Raw genomic sequence first — 12,691 nt, forward strand, 5'->3', positions numbered from 1 at the left:
CAGATTTGCTCACCTGCATACATGTGAAAGAAAAGTTGCATCATGAAGGAAGGCCCTACTTAAGCGCAGCATACAAAGGTTGTTCTGGCTGCATCAGTGCCTTCACTTGAAAAGCATTGCCGGTGATTATAAATCAAGATTTGCATGCTCACTCCAATGTCAGTGATTTGTTCTACCATGTAGAACACTCTTACAGAATGCATGTTAATCAAGACTCGGTTTCTGCGTTTGACAATCAATGCTGCTAAAATGCATGAGAAAAAGTAACCGATAAAAAGCAGTACTTTACAGTGCAGATATAATAGGAGGGAGGTGGCACCTGCTGCCTGTCTACATCAATAACCCTACTAGAGAATCATCCCTTGCCTCCACTGAAAATATTCTTCAGGAGCAGTTCAGTGTAAGCAGTATTTAAGGGCACTTTATGTGCAGGGAAAGTTATAGTATTCCATGTTAATGCATACAAAATTACTGGAATTGGCAAAAGTCTGCAAGCTATTGGTTGTAATGGCTTGAATTTTCCTTTATGATATGATCAGAGCTCTCAGGTATAGGGTATGCCTGAATTACAGATATATTTCAGTGAATTTAGTTGTCATCTACCTACCTGCCTGAGAAAATGTCTGTGTTCCTATTTCACCAAAATTTCAAATTGTTTTAGGATGAAGACTGTCTCATATTTCTCTGGTCTGGTTTTCTTTTTCTGCTTGGTGTATGCATGTTTTCCAAAGTAAGCAAATCAGTGATTTTGAAGGAGGGTATTTTATCTATTGGAGGCCCTACATAACAAATAGGAACATTTTAACAAAGTGTAATACAAAGTTCTTGAAATATTCTGTGGCTCTCTCTGTAGCAGAATAATTTAAATTGAATTTTTTTTTAAATGGATTGTAATCATTACTTTTAATTTTCTTCTAGAAAGTGCTTGCTACAGTTCAGTAGTGGAGGAAGGCAACAGCTGGTCTGCGCATTTGTGAGTGAGCGGCATTTAATAAGGTAATATGTTAATTTTCTAAGTGTCAAGAACTAAGAATTCATGCCAGGCTGAATTAATGCACATTTTCACACAGCACAGTGAAGGGCTACCTAAGCAAGCACTATTGTGTATCGGGTACTTGTAAACAGCTATCTTTTTAAGAATGAGTGATACAACTGTACCTCTGTAGATGCCCCCCAAAAACCAGAAAGAACAGAATATTGCTGGCTGTGGGCAATGTAGCTCTATCTGGTACACCAACTCCAGGCTTCCATCCTTCTTCTGCCATAAAAAGCCCTGTAGTATTTCATTAATATGAATAAAAACTAACTTTCCTTTTTCTGCCAAGACAGAAGTACGATATAGTTTGTAGAGTAGATAAAAGCAGTTCTCAGACTCTATTAAACTTTTAGGCTAGGCTTTTTTGCTCCTTTCCAAAACCAAATAATAAATATTGACTAACATATCAATATTTATCTTGAGGGGAAAATAAATCTTCTGTTGCAGAACTACAAAGCCATTTTTTTTCAGAGAGAGAGATGACTCAAATGGTTAAGCTTCCAAATAATAATCTCAGCAAATTCAGCAAACTGAGTACATTGAGGGAACAGTCAGCTCAGGAACATCTAGCACTTTGATTTTCTCCAGATGGAGAAACTTGCTGAGGTAAAAGCTAGAACTCCGTGGAAGTTCAGTGTGCTCTGCCTCTTACACAGTCGCCTGATGTTGTGCTGAGGAGCAAAACTTGTTTTCTCACTGCGAAAGCATTATTTGAATTCAGCACCTTGAATGGAATAAAATTAATAAGTTCATTTTTATGTCTGAAATTCTTAAAGATCAGTTCCAAAAACCTGTTTTGGTCCGACTCTGGATGCATCAAAGACCTCAGAGGAATCTCCAGCAAAGTGTACCTTGAAATTTAAAAAAACCCCGAACAAACATCTTCTATAATCATACCTATTAGATCTTTTCCTTCAATCTGTCCAGTTCTAGATAGAGTTACTGCTTCTATTTTCAAGTTTTTGAGTGCATAATTTATGTAATCTAAAAGTATAATGCCTTCACATACATGGTATGGTGGAGATAACACAATGTCATCTCTGGGTGCCCAGGAGTGGTGCCCAAGTCAGTGCCAAACCAGGCTTAAGTTGTGCCAGAGGATGGCAAAAATGTAATAGAGAATGAAAAGGCTTTTGCAAGAGAAGAGTGAGGATGGTGGTGGTAATATGATGTAGAAAAAACTCCAGGAAATTATTTAATGCTATGCCTGTAGATCGAGGGCTTTAATAAAATAAAAAGAGCAAAGAGAAGACTCTGCACTCTGATGATGGATGAATATGCCTGTTTTGGTACTTCTGGGATGGATTACGCTATTGAAAAACCATTCAACATTGGCTAAAGAACTGTAATATATGTGAAACTCCATGGTTAATGCATCATTAAATAATTTGCTGCAACTGATTTATAGGTGCAATATACTACACTGTGTCAAACTATGTGGGATAATAAATGGTATCACAAAAATATACTATTGAAACTTTTGTTCTAATCAGTCTTTTGAGTTTTAGTAGAACATAGTTCTGCAGAATGGAATTGTCCTATTGATCTTGATAGAGTAATAGGTAAAAGCTTCATGCTGTATATATTTTAAGGCTTTTTTAAGCAATCTGGTTTGTAGTCCAGTGAATCAGGCAGTAGGCTGTGACTTGTGGGACCTGCACACTCTTTGCTCTGTCATTGAAACTCTAAGCTGCCTCTATAAGTTCCTCCTGGCTGAATGCTGTAGTGCTGGCACTGAGATATGTGTTCCTTTTTCCCATGGGCACAATCCAGAATCCCATCATTTGCCTACAGGTATTGGTTACGCAGAGCCAAGGGTGTCGAAATTCAAAATAACACATGAATCCAGCCTTCATAGGTCTTGGGGGACTTACTGCTTCTAAGGGACATCTCCCCACCCTCTATATTCACAATTCAGAAGAGAAACGCTTGTTCCCTCTCTTCTGAAAGGGATTCAATAGGATCATAGAATATCCCAAGTTGGAAGGGACCCACAAGGATCATTGAGTGCAACTCCTGTCTCCACACAGGACAACCCAAAATTCAAACTCTATGGCTGGGAGCACTGCCCATATACTTCTTGAAGTCTGTCAGCATGGGGCTGTGACCAGTGTCCTGAGGAGCCTGTTACAGTGCCCAACCACACTCTAGTAAAGAATTATTTCCTAATATCCAGTGTGAACCTCCCCAGATTTAGCTCCATGCTGTTGTTATTTTCTGCATGTTTTATGGGAGAAAGCATCACTACCCCCATTTACTGCTCCAATTCAGTGTTTCAGATCTTTACAGAAGAAGTTCAGATCTTGCCCCAAATATTCTTCCCTTACCTCACCACTCTGCTTTCCAGAACACGCCCAACCTCATGGTCACAGCATCTTGCTAAGCAACCTTCACAGCCAGTTTTCCTCAATGAATGTTCTCACATACAGAAAAAATGCATTTACAGGGTGAGGTAAGAAGGGAATTTTTACCTTGACAAACCAGTGGAGGGACTTCCAATTGGAGAAGGTTCTGTCTCCTTATCCCTAAGGGACTACCTTCATGATCTGTGGATGTCCTTTTGGGAACCAATGCAAAGAGCCATGATGTTCAGGCACTGATGATGATCAGGTGCTGGAATGGGTTTCCCGGGGGGATGGTGGAGACACCATCCCTGGAGTTGTTCAAGAACTGGAGAAATGTTGTGCTGAGGGGCGTGGTTCAGTGGGAATTACTGGGGATAGGTGGACTGGATGGTCTTAGAGGTCTTTTCCAGCCTTGGTAATTCTATGATTCTGTGTTGTCTGGTGCTATGATAAAACTAGTGGATAAGATAACTGTAATTAATAATGTATTTGATTAATTTAGGGTCTTTAGACTTTTGTACTGCATTGTTTCCAAACAACAGTGATTATTTTCCATCCTAGTAAATTATTAACCAAGTATTTTCTTTCAGCCTATAGGAAATAATTGCTAAGACTCAATTTATGCTGTCCATACTGTGTCACGCTATGTCATGCTGTAATTAAAATATGTAGTCTTTCACATTTTGTCAGAGTGCAGGGTACACTAATGGACTCAAAATTACCCTAACAGACCTCACTAAGACCTTTCACTCATAAATGCTGCTCGTGGGCCAGGAGCCCTATTTAATCTCTTGAGCCTTCAGTCTTTGCCTGAGCAATGTTGTATGTATTCTTTGTAGGCATTCTCGCTCTAATCTTTTTAACAGATTGTTTTTCAGGCTTTTTGGGTTGGTCATAGGCCTGACTTGTTACTTTGCCAGGTGATAGAAGCTGCTGCTGCCACTGGTTTGCCTGGGCTGCCCTGTTCAGACACTGAAGTATCGCAGCACTCCTTTCAGCATATATGCTTTACAGAAATTGTTGCTTCAGTTTCAGTTGGTCCAAGAGGTATCAGGTGCTCAGGTGAAACCTGGAGCACACCAGCAAATTTTTGTGAAACAGGTGAAATTCTTTGCTAGTGCAAATCAGGCTACTCTTGCTGAAATCCATGGCCTCGTTGCAGAAATTAGTAAAGCGTAATCAACTTACAGGGAAGTTCTCTAACTTTTCTTTAGTCCAGCTGAGAATCAATACTAGGATATTCACTTATTTCTGTAGTTAACAGTAAATGTTTCCTAGATGAAATACTGACCTAAACAGTTCCATCATCACCATCATCTCTTTATTACCATTTTTACTGTATCTTATTGTGTGCACTATGTAGTTACTGCAAGATAAGTAGAACTACTGACAAGATGGAAAACCAGCTAAAGGAGTCAAGTTTATTTTAAGCCTTGAAAATTCACTAGCTTTGAGAAAACAGGAGCTTGTAAAAGACTTTGGTGAATTATAGTCCATTGTCAGAAATGTTGCAGCTAATTAGCAGCTAAAGTTTCCAGAGAGAAGAAACTGTGACATGATGGAATGGCTGTTCACAGAGTCTCAGCCTATAGGTGTTTTGATGCTGGCATGGTTATTGATGGGGCTTCTACATTTAATTAATTTAAAGGAAAGGGAGCGGCACAGGGCTCCTAAATAAAATGAATGTTCAGTAGCTTATGTCTGTTTAGTACTTGCTTACTGACCACTGCTTTTTCAATTATAGTGTTTTCAAGAGATGCTGTTATAGTGGAAAGTGAGATTTTATGGCCCTTCATCTGCTCTGTATCACTTACTGCTGCTGCTAGTGTTCTGTGGGTTGTGGTAAGAGTTGGAGGCCTTGATCATTGCCTCCTTAAGCACAGAAGAAAATATGTCTCTGTCCCAAAGTATTTGCATTGGATCGTTCATGGCCTTTTAAGCACATAGCAAGTTATCTTACCACCTCACAAGGGCATGAGGAGCTTCACTGCATGTGCACAGTCATGTGCAGGAAACCTCCTGCTGGCTCTCAGCAAGAAAAGGTTGACCAAATAATTGGTGTAGCTCTCAAATTGGCCTCTCCCTAATATTCTGCTTTTCTTTTAACTGCTGAACTTTGATGAACTTTCTAGCAAAGAAAAGAAGGAATAATGTAACTTGAGGTGGATCTTGGTAACAATGTTATCCAGCATAGAAAGAATTGCCCACCACTATGGAAATCGCTTGAGTGAGGTAGAAGCATTTGATTAATGAAATATCACCATTCCAGTTGTATAAATGAACAACAACAACAAAAAAGGGTGATAATGACGCATAGCTTGCTAAATCTTCCTGTCTTCTCAATGCACATTCACATCACCTCAGCAAAGACCCCTTTGCTTTAAGTTGTTAATTTCTTTTTTTTTAATTGAAAGAGTTATGTGCAGACATTGCAGTCTTCCTCGTGTAAATGCTGATTCAGTATTGACCATATTGGATGTGATTCAGAGTAATGTGGGCTGAATGAGCAGAAATGCTTGTGCCTGCTAATATAGTTTACCTCATCAGAGGTTCTTTTGGAAAAAGAGTATGTTCTAAACAGTCCTTCTTTGTCTGGGTCAGTCTGTACAAAGGAGGGAGCTAGAGTTAATTACTGCCACTTGTACACTTTTGAAGCTTGCTTCTGCAAATGTTATTGCAACCTGGATATCACTTCTGTCATTTAAATAAACTATTGGCACTTCAATGACCTCACTCCCTTGCAGCTATTTCAGGAATTAGCTCTCCCTCTTGTGGTTACTGTCAACAGCTCCAGACTGTTATATAAGACTGATTCCTGCTCTCAGACTTGCTCACTGTAGTGCTTGCTTGAGATTTTTCTGTGCTCTGTTTTAAATGCGGTAGGAGACAAGCATGTGGAAAACAGCTTCTGAAGCATTCTTCCAACAGTATGCAAGTTCTCCCTGCATTTACTAAAGCATAAGAGATGCTTCGAACAGAATGTATAGATGTTGTCACAAGTTCTGTTTTTAATACTTTTCCCGTGAAAGAGATCGTTATTCCTTTAAGGAATGATCTCTCACCGAAGACAATCAAATTCAGCCATTCATCTACCTCATAAATATTAATTCACAGCTAGAGAGAGTTGCTTTTTTGTTGTTTTTTTGTGGTGGTGGTGGTAATTTGAAATTATGTTACAAATGCCTGGCCTGTCAAAGCCTGCATACTAACTGTAAGTAAATGTGACTCCTCATCTTTATAAGGAAAGAATATTTTAATCTCAGGACTGTCACTTGACATTGGGAATGATGAAGGCTGACAGCGGTGTCAAACAGCTCATCACAGCTGATACTTCAAAGGCTCTCAAGCTTGGTTAATTGGTGAAACAGTAAAATAAGGAGACAATCAAGAGTCTAGTGAATGATTCCATTTGTATTTCTCCCATTCATAAGAGTCTGGGCTACTTTACTGAGGAATTACTATTTTGTGGGAGAACGTAATTCAGCAGGTTATGGGGAGCCCTGCTTTAGGAAGCAAATTAAAGGGAGATTGATTTTTTAATTAGTGTGTACATAAACTGAGATTTTCAGAAATGCACTTTGAACTTAGAATTTCCTGGAGAATTAGTTTTTTATTAATGGCATTAAGAGGCAGATCTGCAAAGACCATCACATAGAAGTCTTGGGGAGTGTGGATAAAAGCAGTGGATTCTTGTTTATTTTCTCTTGGTAGTTTTCTTAGAAAATCCATCCAAGTCAGTCACAGGTAATGCTGCTGGAACTTGCTTACTGACAAACTTCATAGCATCTCATAGTGGAGCTGTTCTTGAAGTGCTGTTGCTGTGATCTCAGTTAAAGCTGCCATCCCTAGCTGTCCAGGGGTATGTCTATGAAACGTACTACAGGCATTGTCTCCAGCTCTAGGCTTAAAGTGAGCTATATGAACAATGTTAACATGGCCTCAGTGGGTTCCTGCTGACTACCTTGTGTGCTCTTCCTCTCATCGGGTCTTATTAGCTTAATACCATGCTGTCAGCACTGAGCACACATCTGCTGGCAAAACACTGTGTATAGATATCTGTTTTCCTAACAGCAGCCTCCCTGGACCTCTGAATCAAGCTGGTTTCCCTAGGCACTCATCTGTAGCATCAGACTTCTTTTCTCTTCCCTGGAGGTGGAACCTTACAGGTTTGCCATTGAAAAGAATTTTTGGCTCCCAGAAGCAAAATAAATCCATTGTCACCATCTGCTCTGTTTAGGACCTAGGTGCTCTATGGGACTTCAGAAGGATTAAACTAGTTTCTTGTTTTTGCTAAGACCTAAAAGCTGCACTGAGTCAAATAAAATCCCTACGTCTCTGTGTTCCTGATCCTGGACCCACCTCATGTTTGAATTGCTTAAGTATCAGCCCTGGCTGCAGAATTTGCTTACAGTATAGCAGTGGGAGAACACCAGACTGTAATGTACATACCAGAAATGCACCTGTTGTATAAATATTGTAAGGATAAGAGGAATTGCCTTGGCAGTAGATTCTGTCAGAAGTTCCCAAATCCAAACAGCCTTCTAGTAGTTGGTGTTTCAGGTATGCATCTAAAAAGCAACTGGGAGACAAAAAAGCAATAGGGAGGCTGTAATGTGTGTGTTTTGCACTGCCATTAACTCTTTTAGTGCAAAAATTACCAGTGTGCCATAATACCCAAATTTCTGCTGTGGCATGGGTTGAAATTCTTGAAGTTATAGTGAATCTGGAAAACCATAAATTCCCTTTCTCACCCACAATTGTGTAGATGATAAACTTTTACAAACAGTTTTACTCCCTAAAAGTGTGAAATTGCACTGATATAAAGTAACAGTCTAATTGAAGGAACTTCCCCCTGAAAGGGTAGGGAAAGCAGAGGCAGTAGTGTGGCTTCCTATGCCTGACTTGCATTTAAAGAAACAGAACAGTGATATTCTGAATTGGAATCTTCAGCCATCTTTAGTCTGAGCAGTTAAGCAAGTTGAGAAAATTCATCAGGAACAGGCTGTGCAGACTAGAGGGCCCTTGGATTTACTAGAAGCAATCCTAAATGGGATTGATTTCCCTCTCAGAGGTTGCAGAAAAAGAGTTATAAAACAGTCCGCCTATCTAACAGAAATTGCCAAAGTATGCGTAGTTAGCTGAAGTACATTCTGAGCACTGCTAACTGTGGGGAATCTAATACTAAATCGTTTGTAGATTGTCTGATTCTGAGTCAGTGCTTCATATGTAGCAAAGCAGCTCTTTCACTGTGATCTATTGAGATGCAGCCCTTTGGCCATCCCCACCTCTCTTCCTCTGCCTCACAAACACTGAGGGTGTACCAGCAGCTCCAGTGTAGGATGAAATTGTGAACAGACAATCCTGCTAACCCACCACCTCTACATATCAATGAAGGGAAAGCTTTATGGTCCACATAGCAAGTTGATTACATGGTACTGTTTAAATCATCTGGGAGATATTTATTACATCCTCACAGGAGTGGAAGTACTCTTTAACTTGATAAAAGGGCTACGTTTCAGAAAGCTGATGGGCAAAATACAGCCAAGGGTTATTGTTTTGGTTCTCAAATTATCTCTTGATTGTGTCTAAAATGATAATGGCTCATATTCTTTGTGTAAGAAAGTGCAAAACTGAGCAAAACAAGAAAGAATTAATGGGTATTTTACATCCCATATTTCAGTGCTTCACCTGCTAAGAACAGAGTAGCTCACATTACAGTGAAACCAGCCTGTGATGGACAAATTAACATCTATTGATGCCGTAGTTACAATTTTTAACTAAATCTTGTAGCCCTCTTAACTGAATAGTAGTACCACTAGACATAAAATTAAGGCATAACAAATCTGTGCCTTCTTTTTAATGGGGTAGCCAATTCAGAATTATTTGCCTTTACAGCACCCCACAGTTTAACAAATGGAAATGCTGTGTTCATGCTGCCACCTCAGTCTCTAGTAATGTTCTACTATTGTCCCAAAGTCTGGGCTCTCCAGCTCGTTGAGCAAGGAGCTGATGTGCATGCACAGGCATGAGATATTTATTTCATTTCTGCGCAGTGATGAGTGCTGATTAGTTCATTCACAAAGCTACCTGTGCCTTCTCTGTAACACCTCTTGTACCAGCAGAATACTGAATGAACTTTCTTGGATTTATTTCATCTCATTCTGTAATTATGCTTGGATCAATGCAACAACCATAGCTTTTACATTGGAGGCTGTGTATTCATTATCCTTCAGTTTTTCACCTTGCCTTCAATAAAGTCAGAGGTCTCACTCCTAATATCAGTGGGAACAGGACTGAGGTAGCTATTTCTTATGTTCTTTAACTAGAAGGAAGTTGTTTTGATAATCACAGGTGCTAAATAGAGCAAGTCAATTATGTATCATGTTGAGGAAAAGAAGAGTATGCTTGAAGGCAGATATGAGTCTTTCCAGGAAGCCTCTTTGATCTGCATGATCACTTTGTCCTTTAAACTCTCAAATTGTGAGCAAGCAACATGAAAATAACACTGGTGAGATATTTTTCATCATTTTCAGCAATCATTATAGTTTATCTCATCTGTTTATATTAATAACCCTTTGCAATTATGACACTGAAATCTGTTGGTTTTTTTTTTTTTTTTCCTAAGAGTGTTCTCCTCAATCACCCTTGCACAAACACCCAGTTAATGGGAGTTTTCTGACAGGGAAATTAACTTCTTTCCTCTTCCCCACTCCTCTTTTTGTTTTGTTTTGTTTTGTTTTGTTTTGTTTTACACCAGTAAAAGAGATGAGGTACTTTTTCTTGAGGAATTCATGCAAGGACACTCAGCACTGGAAGCAGCTGAAAGATGCCTGGGGTTTGCATTCCACAGCCTGAGCCTCAAAGCTATAAGGAGAGAGCAAAGACAGGGAAAAAGAAAGGAAATCAGAATGGTGTTATGTTGCTTTTCTCTGCACAATAGAGGCCTTTTATGAATGTCTGTAGGGCTTTGTGGTCTTGTGCATGGAAGAACACTTTCCTCTATTAAAATAACTTTCAGCCCATCTACACCTCTTCCTATGGAATCTGTCTGGATATTCCATGTGGAACTTAAATTCTGGGAACATATTTTCTTCACCTCAGAGGAGGAACAGCTTGGAGCTTCTCAGCCACAGTTATTGCTCAGGGGATGAAGGAAAGGGACAATGATGATTTAGAAATGGGTGAGTTGCTGGTATGAAAAGAGAGTGGGATTTCAGGGGAACTTAGCAGCTAATAGGCTTCTGAAGGACTCTGAGGGTTCAGGTCTCCTCATTCTGCCCCAGCAAAAGAGAAAGTGTCTGAAGACATGGTGGGGTTATCCACTGCTGTGGCACTTACTTACCAGGAGTAGTGGCAGCCTTCTAAAACAAAAGCTCAGCCAGGGACCCCAGACCCTGACTTGCACTGTTTCAATTTCATCCTGCATAGCAGTGAATCTCACATCTCTTTCTTAAGAATCAGCTGCATTTCCAGCTTATTTCCCACCTGGCTCAAAATCTTAGAGGTAGATTCACAGGCAGGCAGTGTCTGCCTAGCATTGTCCCAATGGCACAAAGCAAATATAAAGCAGGTCATAAAGACTTTTAAATTGAGTTTATGGTTGCTTTGATGTGCTAGATATGTAGCCTGCAAGGTAGCAAGGAAATCAAACTCCTGTCTTGTTCAAATGATATTCTACTAGAGGGTGTATGGCATCACTGCTTATCAATTATAGTCTTATTTTTATTTCTGGGTTCCTCTAATTCCCATCTGTCTGATGTTTCCATTTGTTGCTTCTAGGTTGATCCTGGAATTGCACATTCTTCATGGAAGGAACTAATTACTACAGTGCTTTTACTGTGCTGTGATGATCCATCATTTGCCTTTCTTTGGCTGCTCCAATGCAAATTGTTGTAATTGTTATGGCAGTGTTCCTGAAAGAAGGAATCATCATCTCAGATGAAAAGAGAAATTCAGAACTTGGAGTTTGAATCTCAAAGTAGAATTTTACAGCTGCTTTGCACACAGGAGATTGAAACACATCCTTTGGTGGAAGATTCCAAGACAGGTTTCTTTCATTTGCAGAGTAGCATTGGGACACGCTACATATCTGCATGGTGCTCCTTCCAGACTGTTTTCCTGTGGTAAGTGTGATGGTATGTGTTGTGCATATGATTGATTGTCCATGAGGAGAGCGGATTTGAAAGAACCCTTCCTTTCTCTAGGCTTAATATTCACCCTTACTTTATACCTCTTACTTTATACCCTCTTTCATCCCACATGACTCTCAGTTTTTCCTGTAGGTGAAGTTATTTTGATACTTAGTACTCTGAAACTCAGAACAAGGTTTTGTTCAAGCTCCATGTTAGAAGCATAAATTTCCTTTGCTCTCTGAATGGCTTGGGACAACCTTTGAGGGAAAGCACCATAGGAATGTGAATGACAATAAAGAAATGAAGATGATGCATGAAAGTGGAGGAGAAAAACACTGCAAATGATGTCAGGTCCTTATGAATAACTGATTCATCTTCTCATTGGGTTACAGAGGAGATGGACAGGAGAAGGCAGAAAGAAGTAATCTACCATAGAATGCTACTTAATAGAAAAATAGCTAAAGCAAAGAGATAATATATAAACATAATTGTGAAATATAATCTGATTCCCATCAGTTTTATGCAATATTTTGTCTTGTGCATGTAAAGGTGAGTAAAAACAAGAGGACAAGTACATTTTTAAAGATTACATTTTCCAAATGCTCTTCTTCTTAGTCCTAACTTAACATGACCAACAAGGGATGTTAATTTGCCTGTCCTTTCCTCCACATTTCTTCTATTTATCTGGTCTGTGTTTTGTTTGTGTCTAGAAAATGTTAGAGAAATCCAGCTGTACTAGTCACCCTTTGTTGTCACAGCTGCCAGCAGAAGCCTTTATACTTTATTTTTTTTTAATTTGAACTGTATGTGTGGTAGAATAATATTACTCAGTGAGAATCACATCCTTTTATTCTGCCATTCAGCAACTAAGCCTAGAGTTTACATGGTGCTGATTGCTTTGCTCACAAGATATAATACCTCATGCTTCTGTCACTGGTATTGGTTTTAGCAGGGTAAGGATTTATTTTTTATGCTGTCACAATCCAGCCCTTTATTTGGAAACATAGCCTGTTTCATGACTAGAGACATAAAAAAATCTGGGGCTATGATCTTGACTTGTGTAAATCACTGAGATTCAGAAGTTTTTAATGATGCCAGACCTGCTTACACGAGAATCTGACCTCCAATTTTTAGTTGATTTCAAACTGCCTTTGGCAACTCACTGGTACAAAAAGAAA

The sequence above is a fragment of the Coturnix japonica genome, chromosome 4 (genome assembly GCF_054131305.1).
Source record: "Coturnix japonica strain WE chromosome 4, WE-NBRP24, whole genome shotgun sequence".
In the NCBI taxonomy this organism is placed as follows: domain Eukaryota; kingdom Metazoa; phylum Chordata; class Aves; order Galliformes; family Phasianidae; genus Coturnix; species Coturnix japonica.